General features: G+C 34.1%; 1 protein-coding gene across 4 annotated transcripts in view; it reads right to left on the bottom strand.

Annotated features, from left to right (window-relative positions):
- PPP2R5C (protein phosphatase 2 regulatory subunit B'gamma) overlaps positions 1 to 17,496 on the bottom strand; it is a 197,156-nt gene that overhangs the window by 130,872 nt on the left and 48,788 nt on the right. The window lies entirely within an intron of this gene.

Below are 17,496 nucleotides of genomic sequence, written 5' to 3'. Positions count from 1 at the left end.
AATGAGTCTCAGGTGAACAGCATACTTAATATTTGTGCACCCTCAACTTAAGTTGTCATTGAAACTATATGAAATACCAGCTCATAAGTTTGGGCACTTGTCCACCCTTCACCACCACCAAATGGTAACAAGCTAATTTTCTTTAAACCACTAGTTTTCTAAATATCCAAGGTTTTCTAAGTGATCAGCCAAAGTTAAGTTAGAGTTATAAGGTTCCTTTGACCATTCACCATAATCAATTCTTAGGCATTTTGTTAAGATAATACTCAAAATTGATCCAATTATTCCATTGCTAGGAATATTACCAAAAGATTATTTAAAAAGAAAAAAATATTCATATAAAATATTCAGTGTGTGTATTCTGATAGCAAAACACCTATAACTTAAATGTCTGATGAGTGGGTAATAACAGGATAAGTAATAGCATATAAAGGTAATAGAATAAATTATAATGTCATAAAAATGACATAAAAAGAGTATAAGAAAATTTGGAAAAATCTATACAAAGCGATACAGGGGAAGACCACATTGACAACTATAAAAAGATGACAAATATAAGGATAGATTCTGAAGGAAATATAGTAAATATAATATTTGTTAAAATATATACAATTTGCTTCCAAATGCAAACAGCTTAAATTTTAGGTTTTTATTTTGAGATTTACTATGTTGCTTAATTATTAGCATTTGTATATGTAAAAAATAAAATGATCTGCTGTTTTAAAATGTTAATAGGCATTAAAATAACATTTAATTTCTTAGTCCCAAGGGAAAAACTCAAAATATATAATGTGAATAATAAAAACTATAGGAATAGGATTAAGCTATATCAAGGTTGAAAATGCTACCCTACCAACAACTGTGCTTTTTTTTTTTTTTTTGCTTTTTGGTGAGGCAATTGGGGTTAAGTGACTTGCCCAGAGTCACACAGCTAGTGAGTATTAGGTGTCTGAGGCCACATTTGAATTCAGGTCCTAATAATTCTAGGGCCAGTGCTCTATCCACTGCTCCACCTAGCTGCCCCTTTGCTTTTTCCCAATGCAAACACTCTCCTAACAGGTAAAAAATGACAGAAAAGATTTTTTTTAATGACAGAAAAGTCAAAAGACAAACTTGAAAAATGTTTACCCCCAAAGTAATTTTCCCTTTGCATAATTTAACAAAATATTTTAAACCAGGAAAATCAGAACACAAAGCAAGTCACCCTAGTGAGAAATATTAGCATTAAAATATTTTACTGAGAATTGACACAGATTGAGGAGTGCATTTTCCTCCCATTCTTACTTTTTTTTTTTTTAAAGACCAGACATGGGATTTCAATGGTGAACCAAAGTGTTGCCGACTAATGTAAGCTCTCTCTTTACTATGCCACATTACCTCTCTTCCCTTACACTGGCTAAACATTTCTCATTATTTGAAGAACTTATTTAAATTTGTCATTTTAACTTGCTTTTTTTGAAATGCCTTTTAATATACTATCTCTTTAACCTACAAGTCCCATGGAAATATGCATATGAGATGCAGTTAAGGATTTTTTTTTTAATTTTTTTTGGCTAGGCAATGGGGTTAAGTGACTTGCCCGGGGCACACAGCTAGTAAGTGTTATGTGTCTGAACTCAGGTCCTCCTGAATCCAGGGCCAGTGCTCTATCCACTGCGCCACCTAGCTGCCCCCAGTAGTTAAGGATTTTTGAACATACTATTCTGACATCTCCTAAGAGGGCTAAAGTATTATTTCTTTTTTTCTTCTTTTCATTATTATTTATTAATTAATTTATTATTTGTTTTCAACATTCACTTCCACAAGATTTTGAGTTCCAAATTTTCTCCCCATCTAGCCCCTTCCCCTTCTATTTTTCAGATGTCTATACCCCACTGCCTGTATATCTTATTTCCCAGTTGCATGTGAAAACAATTTTTAACATTTGTTTTTAAAATTCTGGATTCCATTATTTCTGTTTTTAAAAAAACCTAATTGAATTTTTTTTCAAATAACAATAATCTATTTTCTCTCCCTCTTATCTCTATCACGTAGAAAAAAAAAGGAAGAAAAAACAAAACCCTTGTAACAAATATGCATAATCAGGTAAAACAAATTCCCACATTGGTCATGTCCAAAAAATATATATGTCTCATTCTGCACTGAGTTACTTCTGTCAGTAAGTAAGTAGCAGCTATGCTGCATCATCGGTATTCTGGAAACCCAACTGATAACTGCATTGATCAGAAGTCTTAAGTCTTTCAAAGCTGTTTGATTTTTACATTTTTACTGTTTTATAGTTCTCATTTCTTAAAAGTTTTCCCAGGTTTCTCTGAAACTTTCATAATTTCTCACAATACAACAGTATTTCATCATTTTTATATACCATAAATTTGCAACCATTCCCAAGTTAGTGGGCACCCCACCCCCGTTTCTAGTTCTCTGAAACAAAACAAAATCAAAAAAAGCTGCCATAAATATCTTTGTACATACAGGTCCTTTTTCTCCTTCTTGGACTTCTTTGGGCTCAGCAGTGGTATTACTAGATCAAAGGGGAGGCATAGTTTAGTAACTTTTTAGGTTTAATTCCAAGTTCCTTTCCAGAATGGTTGCATCAATTCAGAACTTCAACAGCACTATATCAATGTGCCTGTTTTCCTGAGATCTCTCCAACATTTGTGATTTTCCTTTTTTGTCAACTTTGCCAATTTGAGGAAGAACTTTGGATTTGCTTTAATCTGCATAGCTCTAATAATTAGTGATTTGGAACTTTTTTTTCATATGGCTAGTAATAGTTTGGATATCTTTCTAAGAAATTCAAACTATCAACTGGGGAATGGCTCTTATTTTTTATAAATTTTATTTGGTTCTTTTTTCTACTTTATCTTCTGTGATCTTTTCTATTCCTTGTTTAGTCATGGAATCTTTTCCTAGCTATATATTTAAATGATGATGTTTTTCTTGCTTTTCTAAATTGTTTATGATATTACCCTTAATCCATTTGGGCATTATATTGATTTTTGGTGTGAGATCAATAGGCTCCTTTTCCCCCAAGTCCCTCCAGTATTTGTCATTTTCCTTTTCTGTCAATTTTGTCAATATCGTGAAGTAGAACCAGACTACTTTGTAATTTTCCCAGAAGTTTTTGTCAGATATTAAGCCCTATCCCAGTAATGTCTTCATCAAATACTAGGTTATTGTGTTCACTTGCTTTTATATATTGCATGCCTAAGCTGTTTCACTGATCAATCTCTCTCTTAATCAGTACCAAACAGTTTTGATGAGGTACATGGTGGTAGGCTCTTCTTTCCCATTCATTTTTCACTATTCCCCTTGAGATTCCTAACCTTTTGTTTCTCCAGATGAATTGTGCTTTTTTTTTTTTCTGATAACCTCTTGGTAGTTTGATTGGTATGGCAATGAAAAAGTAAATTAAGCAGTACTATTACTTTTATTAAATTGGTTCAGTCTATAAGCAATTATACTTCTCCAATTATTTGGATTGGCCTTTATTTCCATAGTTGTACTTATACAGCTCCTGTGTGTATCTTGGTAGGAAGACTCCCAAATATGTTCTACATTCTGTACATTTTGGTAAGTATATTTGAAAGGAAGAAAAGTTGTGCACAGTAAATATGCAGTTTCATCTTTTTTAGTCTACATTATGGAAATGCTTGTTTTATTCCATAAATTAAAAATAAAAATTTTAAAGTGTCAAAATATAAAAAGCAGACAGGGAAGAAATCTCTAATATGACGGAAAGTATACATTAAATAATATGAACTAGCAATGTTTTGGAATGAACAATGAAATGGAAAAATACTAGCAATTTTCCCAACAGATATGGATAAAGTAAGGATGCTTTCTGTCCCCATATTATAAAGCATTATATTATATGGCATTATAAAAATACTAGCTATAGAAATAAAATAACAAAATTAGAGCTATAACTATCAGTAAAGGGTTAAACATTATCCCTATCTGCAATTACACTGTAGTTTACTAAAAAAACAAAAACAAAAAAAAACCCTAGAGAAACAACAAAGAAACTAAGAGACAATAGAATTATGATAGAGGGAAGCATGATTATAAATATGAAAGCTGATATAAAACAAACACAAAGATCACCATCATTTTGTCCTGACACATAGTAAGCACTTATAAATGTTTTATTTATAGAATAACAACTAAAACTGGAAAGGAAAAAATAACTACAGAATTCATAAAATATCTGGAGTGAACCTATGTGAATACATGAGATGTATATGAAAAAATCTTTAGACATAATTTGAGAGGTATTCACTGTTCATAACTGGGTCATTCCAATACAATAAAAATGACACTATTACCTAAAATTTCAGATTTAGTGATATATCAAACAAATTGAGGGATACATTGAAGAACTAGACAAAATATAAAAAGTCTCAAAACTGAAGAGAAATAAAGAAAAATTTAAGAGTAGTTTAAAAACAGAAGTAGATTAGTGGAACAAATTAGATGAATAAGAAGGAGAAGTAATAGAAAATACTCTAGAGTTTGATAAATTACTGGGGAGAACAACTCTTAAGAATATAAATTACTGGGGAGAAGGATTCCCTTTTTGATAAGAACTGCTGGGAAATCTAGAAAGCAGTTTGGCAAAAATTAGGATGATTTCATAAATTTAACCAACCAGCTTTTATCAATTACTTACTACTTATGTTTCTATAAATAATAAAAGAAAGCAACTGAACTAGAAAACAGGTCATAGAGGGATAATTGGAACTTCCCTCCCCCAAAATACCTTGTACTTATTTCCTATACTCTAGATCTACATTTGTATCAATATCTGTTTCCAAATTGCCTAAATTTCTCCTTATATCCCTCCCCCACTCCCAGAGAGTGAGTCCACAAAACAAAGAATCTTTTTTAAAGAAAAAAAGGGAGAAATCAACAAAACATGTCAATGCATCCAAAAAAAATATGAAAATACATGCAATCTTGATTGAACATGTATAGCCTATATCAAATTGCTTACTGTCTCAGGGAAGGGGGAGGTGAGGGAGAAAGAGAGAAAATTTGGAATTCAAAAGTTCTTAAAAAATGAATGTTTAAAATTATCTTCACATGTAACTCTGAAAAAATAAAATTTTTTGGGGGGGGAAAAAATAATGGGACTCGCTGAAAACCATGATCACCCCAGGAATAAAAGTCTTAGTAATGTCATAACCTAAAACCAGAGTTCCTGCATCAAAGAAAAAATACACCAATTAGGCAGAAAGGAGTTCAAGTACAAGGACCCACAGTCAGGATCACAGAAGACCTGGTGACTTCTACAAATGAGAAGAAACTATAAAATATAATATTCCAAAAGGTTAAAGAGACGTGCTTACAACTGAGGATAACTTAACTGGCAAAGTTGAGAATAACTCTACAAGAAGAAAAGAAAAAGGTGCAGCTAGGTGGCGCAGTGGATAGAGCACCAGCCCTGAAGTCAGGAGGACCTGAATTCAAATCCAGCCTCAGACCAAACACTTGACACTTACACTTACTAGCTGTGTGACCCTGGGCAAGTCACTTAACCCCAATTGCCCAAAACAAAAAAAAAAAAAAAAAAAGAGGAAAAGAAAAAAGGACCTTTTATGGAATAGAGAACTTTCAAGCATTCTTAGGGAAAAGATGAAAGCCAAAAAGGAAATGTTAAATGCAAATAACAAAAATCAATACAAGCCTGGAATGAGAAAGTTATCTGAGCAACTGGAAGTGGCTATAAGATGATAAAGTGCTCATATGCAGTGCCCCTTCAAAACTTTAATGGCTTCAGAGGGTTAAATAAGGAGTGAAATAAGAAAAAACAGAGGATCTGAGGGCAGACTGGTTCTGTTCTGAGGGCTTAAATAAGGGAAAGAAAGGTAAAAGAAATATACTAGTGTAGAAAGGAAGAAAATAAAGATGGAACTTGCTATTTCTCATAATGGAAATATCTATTTCTCATGTAGAACATGAAAACATGATAGGTGGGAGAAGGCAGGTACCATATGAATATCATTCTTAAATGAAAGGGGCAAAAGAGAGTAGAAAACATACACACAAAAAAAGTTTGGGTAGAGAAAAATGAATCATACTTGACAGGGAAACAGGCAAAGATAGGGGTGGGAGGGTGATAAAAGTCAGGATAATACCAGAAAGGGAATAGTCCAAAGTAAAACAAACTTCCTAACTTTCAAGGTGGGAGAGGTGGAGTAAGAAGGGATTAAAAGGAGAAAATAAATAAATAAAAAGAATAATAACAAGCTGGAAGCTAAGAGGTTATCCATCAATTCTGGAATGGCTGAATAAATTATGTCATATGAACATAATGAAATATTCTTGTGCTACAAGAAAAAAGACTTTCAGACAATCTTGTTCAGTATGAACTGATGAAGAGAGGTGAGCAGAAACAAGCACGCCCTCTACAGGAGGATATTCAGAATCCTATTAAGAACTTTCAAAGACTTAAGAACTCTGAAAAAGCAATGAACAACCATGTGTCCAATGAACCAATGATAAAGTTTGTTACTCACCTCCTGAAGAACAATAGCAATAGCAGAAGAAAAAGAAATAGAAGGAATTAAAATAAGGAATAAGGTAATAAACTATCTTTTTGCAGACGATACGATGATTTACTTGGAAAATCTCAAAGACTTAACTAAAAAGTTAGCTAAAACAATTCATAATTTTAGCAAAGCAGCAGGATATAATGTTCCTACATATCACAAACAAAACTCTGCAAGAATAGATAGTATGAGATACTCCATTTAAAATAACTCTAGATAGTACAAAATACTTGGAATGAGGGTACACCTGCAAAAACAAACTCAGGAACTATATGAACAAAATTATTAAAAAATTTTATACAAATAAAATCAGATTTAAATAACTTGAGAAATATGTAATTGTTCATGGGTACGTATGGCCAATATAGTAAAAATGACAATTTTACCTAAATTAATTTATATATTTAATGCCATCCCAATTAAATTAGCAAAACATTATTTTACAGAATTAGAAAAAACAATAACAAAATTCATTTGGAAGAACAAAAAGTCAAGAATATCAAAGGAACTAATGGAAAAAAAAATCTAAAGGAAAGAGGTTTAGCAATACCAGATCTTAAACTATAGTATAAGGCCATAATTATCAAAACTATCTGGTACTGGCTATGAAATAGAAAGGTAGATCCGTCGAACAGAGTAGACATAAAATTTACAGCAGCAAATAAACATAATAAGTGTAAAGACTTAAGTTTTGTGGATAAGAATTCATTATTTGATAAAAAATTGTTGGGAAAACTTGGAAAGCAGTCTGGCAGAAATTGGGCATAAACCAGTATCTTACACCATTTGCTAAGATAAGATCAAAACGGATACATGACCTAGATATAAAAAGAGATATTACAAGAAAATCTAAAGAACACAGTATATAACACCTATCAGAATTAAGGACAGACAAACAATTTATAAATAAACAAGCAATAGAGAACAGTGTAAGGAATGAAATGGATAATTTGTTACATTAGAATAAAAAAAGTTTTGTACAAATAAAACTAATGTAGCCAAGATCAGAAGGAAAGCAGAAAATTGGGAAAGAAATTTTATGTACAGATGATCAGACAAAGGTCTCATATCTCAAATACATAAAGAATTTTGTCAAATCTGTAAAAGTTATTCCCCAATTGATAAATGGTCAAAGGAGATGAACATGCAGTTTTCTGATGAAGAAATCAAAACAATATATAGTCATATGAAAAAATGCTCTAAATCATTATTGATTAGAGGAATAAAAATTAAAACAACCTTGAGATATCATTTTACACCTACAAATTGGCTAAAACACTGAAGGGGAAAGTAACAAATGTTGGAGGATATGTGGAAAAATTGAAACACTAATTCATTGTTGGTGGAATGGTGAAATGATCCGAATTTGGAGCACAATCTGGAATTATGCCCAAACAGTTATTAAACTGCCTAGATACCCTTTCCCTCCTCTTTTTTTCTTTCCACTTAATATTATTTTATTTTTTCCAATTACATTTAAAGATAGTTTTCAACATTCACTTTTATAAGATTCTGAGTTTCAAATTTTCTTTACTTCCCTCCTCTCCCCCCTTCCAAGGACGGCAAGCAATCTGATATAGGCTATATATGTACAATCATATTAAACATATTTCCACATTAGTCTGCCTATATATATATATGTATATGTATATACCCTTTGACCCAGCAATACTACTACTTGGTCTGTTTCCAAAAATGATTAGGGAAAAAGGAAGAGAACATATATGTTCTAAAATATTTATAACAGTTCTCTTCATGATGGCAAAGAACTGGAAATTGCAGGGATGCCCATCAATTGGGAATGGCTAAACAAGTTGTAATACATGATTGTGATGGAATACTACTATACTGTAAGAAATGATGAGCTCAAATGATCTTAGAAAAACATGGATAGACTTGCACGTAATAACGAAGAGCAAAATGAGCAGAACAAAGAACCAAGCAAATGCATCCAGTGTCCATTTCCAAAAATATAAGCTTCTTTACGCATCTTAGGTCCATCACTTCTTTCAAAAAAATTTTATTTTATTCTGAACTTAAATAAAACAAGCATTTCCATAACATAGTAGAATATAAAAAAAGATGACTGTACTAGAAACTGCAAATCTATTACATATAACTTGCTATTCCTTTTAAATGTATAATAAAGTTATCATGTAACTTTTTCCCCCTTTTTTTCTTGCCTTCCCCCCCCCCCCATCCCCCGGATGGCTACCATTAGACACAAATATGTATTTTGTGGTTAGATTTACCTAGTTTTGAGACAAGAAAGTTGAGGTCCCCTACTAGTATAGTTTTAGTGTCTATTTCCCCCTATAACTCATTTAACCTTTCATTTAAGAATTTGGATTGGGGCTGCTAGGTGGTGCAGTGGATAGAGTATAGGCCCTGGATTCAGGAGGACCTGAGTTCAAATCCGGCCTTAGACACATAACACTTACGAGCTATGTGACCCTGGGCAAGTCACTTAACCCCAATGCCTAGCCAAAAGAAAAAAAAAGAAAGAATTTGGATGCTATTTGGTGCACATATGTTTAGTTTTGATATTACTTCATTGTCTGTGGTACATCTTAGCAAAATGTAGTTTCCTTTCTTATCTTAAATTAGACCTATTTTTGCTTTTGTCTGAGATCATGATTACTGCCCTGTTTTTTTTTTAACTTCAGCTGAAGCATAATAGATTCTTTTCCATCCCTTCACCTTTATTCTGCGTGTATATATCTCTGCTTCAAGTATGTTTTTTGTAATAACATACTGTAGGATTCTAGTTTTTAATCCAGTCTGCTATCTGCTTCCATTTTATGGGTAAGTTCATCCCATTCACATTTACAGTTATGATTACTGTATATTTCCCTCTTTCCTACTTTTCCCTCCATTTATCCTTTTTTCTCTCTTTTCATTCTGTCCTTCCTCAAAAGTGTTTTGCTTCTGATCACTGCCTCCCCTCATTGGCCCTCCCTTCTATAAGTCCCCCTTCGCCCACTTCTCTTATCCCTCTCCCTTCTTGCCTCCCTATAGAGTAAGATAGATTTCTATACCCAACTGAGTGTGGATGTTATTCCCTCTTTGATCTAATTCCAATGAGAGTGAGGTTCAAGTACTGCTTGCCATGCCCCCTCTATCTTCTCCTCCAGTGTAAAAGCTCTTTTGTGCCACTTTTATGTGAGACAATTTACCCCATTCTACCTCTCTTTTCCTCTCCCTCCCAGTGCATCCCTCTTTCTCACCCTGTAATTTTTTAAAATATCATCCCATCATATTCAACTCAAACCTGCACCATCTGCCTATGTAAACTGCCCTAATGATAAAATTCTTAAAAATTATAAGTATCTTCCTACCATGTAGGAATGTAAACAGTTTAACTTATTGAAACCCTTATGATTTCTCTTTCCTGTTTACCTTTTTATGCTTCTTTTGAGTCTTGTATTTGAAAGTCAAATTTTCTCTTCTGCTCTGGTTTTTTCATCAAGAACGCTCGATTTCTGTATTTCAATGAAATCCAATTTTTTCCCTGAAGGATTATACTCAGTTTTGCTGGGTAGGTGATTCTTGGTTGTAATCCTAGCTCCTCTGCCTTCTGGAATATCATATTCCAAGCACTCCGATCCTTTAACGTAGAAGCTGCCAAATCTTGTGTAAATCTGACTGTGGTTTCATGATATTTGAATTATTTCTTTCTGCCTGTTTTTAATATTTTCTCCTTGATCTTAGAGCTTTGGAATTTGGCTATAATATTCCTGGGAGTTTTCATTTTGGGATCTCTTTTAGGAGGTGATCAAAAGACTCTTTTGATTCTTTCAATCTCTATTTTATCCTCTGGATCTAAGATAAAAAGAAGTTTTCCTTTATAATTTCTTAAAAGATGATGTCTAGGCTCTTTTTATGATGATGGCTTTTAGGTATCCCAATAATTCTTAAATAATCTATTTTCTAGGTCAGTTGTTTTTATGAAGATTTATGAAATGTTTATAACCAAGAGATAACTGACAGGATTTGGCAGTTAGATATTGGAGATGAGTAACAATAGCACTGAAAAAAGATATCTGGGCAATGGATGAACCACAGACAGAAATAAGTCAGTAGGAGGAGTAGGTTTGAGGTGGAGAAAATATAGACGTATGTTACTTTAGATAGCTTGATAGATAGTTTCCACATTCATTTGGCAAGAACTTATTGACTGTCTACCATGTGAAAACCTGTGGTAGGCTTTATGGGACTATAACATCCTAAAACCATGTGAGAAACTGATGTTCACTATCCTTTAGTTCATTTCAAAGCAACTATTTGCATAAGAGAGAGACACAAACTATGAATTTCAGAATGCATCAGAAGCTTTTCTGATTCAGTTTTTTCTAATATATTGTTTACAAGAAATACACTTAAAATAAAGATTCACAAAGAGTAAATATGAGCAGGATATAGTATGCTTTAGGTGAACTCAAAAAAGCAGGAGCAGTCTTTAGTATGTCAGACATTGTTAAAAGAAAAACAGGAAAACCACATTATACTTAAAGTCCCCACAGACAACGAAATAATAAAAGTAATATATATGCACCAAATTCCATAGCAACTAAATACTTACAGGAAAAGTTAATAAAGTTACAGGGAGAAATAGATAGCAATGCTATAATAATCCTGGACAAATCAAATAAGAAAGTAGGGACCTGAATAGAATTTGGGAAAAGTTAGCTATTATAATTCTCTGGTGATTAATGAAAGGGAATAGAAAGAAATACTTATTCCATGACTATATAAGTCACCTTTACAAAAATCTTCCGTGAGGGCATAAAAAACTCCCATAGAGATACGCAGAAAAGCAGAAACATTAAATATACTTTCTCATTGTTATTCTCTCTACTCCACATTCAATATGTTGACAAGTCCCATCAGCTCTACTTTAATAACATTCTAATTAATGTTAATTAATTAGGGCAACTAGGTGGCGCAGTGGATAGAGCACTGAGCTTGGAATCACGAAGACATACATCTTCCTAAATTCAAATCTGGCCTCAAACACTTACTGGTTATGTGACCCTGGGCAAGTCCCTTAACTCTGTTTGCCATCTACAAATTGAGCTAGAGAAGGAAATGGTATCTTTGTTAAAAACAAAACAAAACAAAAAACCCTAACCCAAAATGGGGTCATGAAGAGTCAGACACAACTGAAACGAATTAACAACAATACGCCCCCATTCTCTCATCTGACATTATCACCACTCTGGTATAGGCAAATCAATCAGTGAAATTAATTAACAAGTTGTAAAAAGATTGAGTTGCTTAGGCAAGGGATTGAGCCCTGTTGCGAGTTATGTAACACAAACCTGATACGGACTTAGGCAGCATGGTTTTGTGACTTTCTCCAACCTCATTCAGCACATGTGAAGCAGTGAAGATGGTAGAAGTGATCCAAGGCTGAGGCTTGGCAGGGCAAGACTAGTGATATGATAAAGAGGTAAGAGACTCAAAGAGGGCAATACAGAATTGAACAGCTTCACCAAGGGATCAAGATGGGGAAGCGAAGACAGCGTAGCTAGTACAAGGGTTGACAGCCTAGGAGAGAACTGAGAGGTGGAGAGATTGGAGCTCATGTGGATGAAAAATTGAGTTTGGGGTTGCAAGGCAGAGGGAGAGGTGGAATAACAGCTTGTAATCAGATAAGGGAGTTTCAGAATTTGCGGTGCATTTATGGGTGTTGACAAGATCAAGGGTATAACTAGCTTTGTGTGTTGCTGAGGTTTGGTGGAGGCATAAGTCATTTGAAATGAGTAAATTGAGGAACCATGAGGTTAAGGGAGCATCAATATGTATGTTGAAGTCCCCTAGTATGAGGGTAGCAGTTAAGAAGGGGAGAAAGACTGTGAGTCAGGCACTGTACTCACTAAGGAAAGAGTGGGAATGTCCTGCAGGATGGCAAACAACAGCTACAAAAATTTCTATTGAGTAATAGATTTGGAGTGAATAAACCTCAAAAGAGAAGAGACAACTGAGCGATGGTGGTAGAAAAGCATGGATGTGGCAATGGGTAGCAAGGAGTATTCCAACTATCCTACCTTAATCAGTGAGTTAGGGAACATTACTGAAAACACTTCTTTTTGTATCCCAGCACCTAGCATAGTGCCTGGCACTTAATAAGTGCTTGATATGAATTGTCAATGTCTGCTGGCAGAACCTTTGAGAACCTATGGTTACCTCAATACCACAGTGAAATTTTTCGTCATGTCTTCATATGGTAACTGTACATTATTAAAGTTTGAAAAAGAATCTATAGTCTAAGCTAACTATTCCCCTGAAAGTAGTTTGTCATTTGTTATGAAAAAGCCAACATATGCAAAAGGTTAGATGATTTAGGACTGAATTGACCCCCTCATTTTGGAAGCAAGGCCTCTATCTCAGTGAAGATGTTTCTGAAGTCATTTTAGAGACCTTTCCTTGGACTGAGCAAAATACGCCATGTAACAACTAAGGAGCACTAACATGTTACTGACAAACCACAATTATTTCTTTAAAATCCATATGAAATGATTTGAAAAGACTGATGGTGAAGCATACCTCTCACTTCTCAGTAGACAGATGATAGATGAGTATACATTTTCAATCATGACCAATATGTGGATTTTGTTTGACTGTATTCATTTGTGGGGTAGGTTAGAGGGTGAAAAGGAAGTAATCTGATTTAAAAAAAAAAAAGGAAAGAGAAGCAATAAAACATTTTTTTTGAAAGACAGGAACATGTTAATTTTACTCTTGTTAAAGATTCAACTTCGAAAATTGAGAACCACTCAGTCTTTTTCCCAAGCTAGAGCAAACAAAAGTATGGCAACAGTTCATTCATATAATCAATAATCATACATTAAGCTACTCTTAGTGCAAAGAACTGGGCCAGGCTAGAACATAAAGATAATTAAGAGAAGTCCTTGCTTTTCCAACAGTTGCCAAAGACAGACAACAAAGATGGGAGACTTTACTCTTGATAGCTCAAGTCTCTTGAGTTTTAGTCATCACTGAAGTGATGAGAGTGAAGAGTGGGCAGATTATTACATGCTATTTCAGGCAAATCATATTTTGATCTAGTTTACTTAACTTTGCTGTTATTTACCTACTTAAAGAAATTATTAATAACTTTTGTTTTTATATCACCTTTACTTCTGAATATATCCTTCCACCTTCCCCTGCCCAGAGAGCCTTACCATGTAATAAAAAAGGAGGGGGGGAAAAGCAGCTCAGCAAAACTAACCAATACAGACAGGCAGCATTCCATCCCCATAGTGCTGTAACTAGAGGACTAGACTAGACTATTGAATAAAAGAATTGAAGAAGATCAAACTTACTCATCTCTTCTCTGAGCAAAGATTGGATCAATAGTCTTCAATTTTGCTTTCTTCTTTTTTGTATTCAAATTATAGTCATTATATATGTGTGTATACATACATACATATATATGTGTATATATATATGTATACACACATATATATGAATAAAATTTTCCTGGTTCTATTTACTTTGCTCTGCATTCATTCATTCATTCATATATCTTCCCATATAGCTCTGAAATCTTTACATTTATAATTTCTTTTGCTGCAGTGATATCTTACATCACATTCATGTAACACAACGTGTTTAGTTACTCCCTAAAGTATGAGATCCCTGGGTCAAAGGGCATAGACAATTTTGTTCCCTTTTTTTAAAAGCATAATTCTAAATTCCTTTACAAAGTTGTAAGAACAACTCACAGCTTCATCAAAGTTGTGCTTGTCTTTTCACAACTATTCTAATATCAACTACATCCACCTCTGGTCATCACTGCCAATTTGCTGGGTATGAGGAAAAACATCCGGGTTGTTTTGATTTGTATTTCTCTCAGTGATTTAGTAATTCTTTTGGGAACTATTTGTTTATATTCCTTGACCACTTATACATTACACACAGTCTTATCTGTGTTAATTTCCTACATATTTGAAATATTTGATGAAAATATTTTTCTACCAATTACCAGCTTTTTTGTCCTAACTGCATGAATTTTGTCATGCAAAAGTGTTTCAATTTCCTATTAATTCATCCTGGAAAATGATCTACTTTATCTTTTGTGATCTATCTGTCCTTTGTTTGGTTAAGAAACTTCCCATTAGCTACGATTAGAAAAGGTACTCGATCATGTTTTCTTCTAATTATTTTTAATATGATATTTGAAACTAAAGATCACGTGCCAATTTTGAAAGTCATGTAGTCTACTGTGATATATGTGCTGTACTGTGATATATATGGTATAAGATGAATAGTCTAAACCAGGATTTCTTAACCTGGGGTTTGACCTTTTAAAAAAAAAAGCATTATGATAACTGTATTTCAATGTAATTGGTTTCCTCTGTAATTCTATGTATTTTATTTTATGGATTTAAAAACATTATTCTCAGGAGTCTCTAGACTTCACTAGACAGACAAAAGAGTCCATGACACAAAATGCCTAAGAACTCTAGTCTAAACTTACTTTTTGTCAAACTGCTCTCCAGTTTTTGCAGAAGATTTTCTCCAAATAGTTTGTATTTTCTGCTTTACCAAACCTGTTGGGGTAATTAAGGTAGTTTCTGACTCTTTACCTAATCTGTTCTGCTAATCTACTTTTCTATTTTTAACTAGTACCAAATAGTTTTGATGATCATTGCTTTATAATATAATCTGAGCCAATTAAGCACCAAAGTAGGAATTCTGAAAATCAAAGGAGAAAGTTTAAAAAAAAAAAAAAAGCTGACTAAAAAGTAGAGGCTGTATTTTATTGGGGGAAATAAAATGGATTTAAAAAAAAAAATTGAGGGTGGGGCCAAAATGGCAGAGAAGGCAGGGGCTAGCCTGAGCTCTTCTCTAAATCCTTTTAAATAATGCCTCAAAATGAATTCTAGGGAGGCAGAACCCACAAAAGGATGGAGTGAAACAATTTTTCAGCTCAAGACTTAGAAGGTTGGCAGGAAAGGTCTGCTGCACTAAGGTGAGAGTGGAGTATAGACTAGCACAGGCACACAAGTGCAGATCAGGCCACAACAAACCAGGAGCAGGCCTTGGGAGCAACTGAATCAGTGGCGGTTTAGTGGCAGTTTCTGGATCCCTTAACCCACAGACAGTAAGGAGGTCAGAAGAAGATTAGAGGGGTCCCTTTGCTGACACAGGGGGCAGGACTCTGATGCACTGCCCACACTTGATCTGGGTTTCAGCTTTGGGTCTCAGCACTAGCTGAGTGCACACTAGCACACCAGAGATTGAGGCACAAGGGAGCAGGGTCCCTGGTCACAGTTCCGGAGTAGAAAGGAGTGCTTGTGGTCATTCACAGACCAGTACTTAGATCAAACCCCCTTGGAAGAACTGAACATTTATTGTTCTTCAGAACTGCCTCTGAAAACAGCTGCAAAAAACCCTGAAGCTTGGGATAGTGTCCCTTCCACTGTGGAAACAAAGCCCTACTTTAGCATAAAGTTAGAAGTCAAGTAATAGACTGGAAAATAAGCAAACAGCACAAAAAGATCCTGACTATAAAAATTGTTATGGTGACAGGGGAGATCAAAACACAAACTCATAAGACAACAAAGTAAAAATTTCTATATCTGAATCCTCAAAAAAAAAATTATAAATTGGGCCTACGCCATGGAAGAGCTTTTAAAAATCAAGTAAGAGACATGGTGGAAAAATTGGGAAGAGAAATGAGAGTGATGCAAGAAAATCATGAAAAAAAAAGAGTCAACAGCTTGGTAAAGGAGGCACTAAAAAATTCTGAAGAAAATAATACCTGAAAAAACAGAATAGTCCAAATGGTAAAAGAGGCACAAAAATCCAATGAAGAAAAAGATTGCCTTGAAAAGCAGAATGGCCAAATGGAAAAAGAGGTACAAAAATTCACTAAAGAGAAGAACTCCTTAAAAATTAGAATTGGGAAAGTGAAAGCTAATGACTTTATGAAACATCAAGAAATAATAAAACAAAATCAAAAGAATGAAAAAATAGAAGAAAATGCAAACTATCTCACTGGAAAAACAAATGACATGGAAAACAGATTGAGGAGAGATAATTTAAGAATTATTGGATTATCTGAAAGCAATCATCAAAAAAAGAGCCGAGACATCATCTTTCAAGAAATTACAAAGGAAAACTGCCTTGATATCCTAGAACCAGATGGCAAAATAGAATTTGAAAGAATCTATTGATCACTTCCTGAAAGAGATCCCAAAAGGAAAACTCCCAGGAATTTTATAGTCAAATTCCAGAGCTCCCAAGTCAAGGAGAAAATACTGCAAGCAACCAAAAAGAAAAATTCAAATAAAGTGGTGCCACACAGGCATGATAACACAAGATCTAGCAGTTTCTACATTAAAGAATCAGAGGGTTTGGAATATGATATTCCAGAAGGCAAAGGAGCTAGGATTACAACCAAGAATCACCTACCCAGCAAAACTGAGTATAATCATCAAGGAGGGAAAAATGAACATTTAATGAAATAGAGGACTTTCAAATATTCTTGATGAAAAGACCAGAGCTGAATAGAAAATCTGACTTTCAAATACAAGACTCAAAAGAAGCATAAAAAGGTAAAAAGGAAAGAGAAATCATAAGGAATCCAATAAGGTTAAACTGTTTACATTCCTACATGAAAAAATGGTACTTGTAACTCCTAAAAATGTTTTCATTATTAGGGCAGTTAAAAGGAATATACATAGACAGAGGGCAAGGGTGTGAGTTGAATATGATGGGATGATTATCTTAAAAAAAAAATTAAGGAGAAAGAAAAATGCACTGGGAAAAGTAGAATGGGGTAAATTACCTGACATAAAGGAGGCCCGAAAGAGATTTTACAGTGGAGGGGAAGATGAGGGAAGTGGGGATGGGGAGCAGGGAGAGAGTGAATTGGCTCAAAGAGGGAATAATATATACACTCAGTTGGATACAAAAATCTATCTTACCA

The sequence above is a fragment of the Vombatus ursinus genome, unplaced genomic scaffold (assembly GCF_900497805.2).
Source record: "Vombatus ursinus unplaced genomic scaffold, bare-nosed wombat genome assembly UNPS02007284.1, whole genome shotgun sequence".
In the NCBI taxonomy this organism is placed as follows: domain Eukaryota; kingdom Metazoa; phylum Chordata; class Mammalia; order Diprotodontia; family Vombatidae; genus Vombatus; species Vombatus ursinus.
This window is presented reverse-complemented; position numbering and strand designations above follow the sequence as displayed.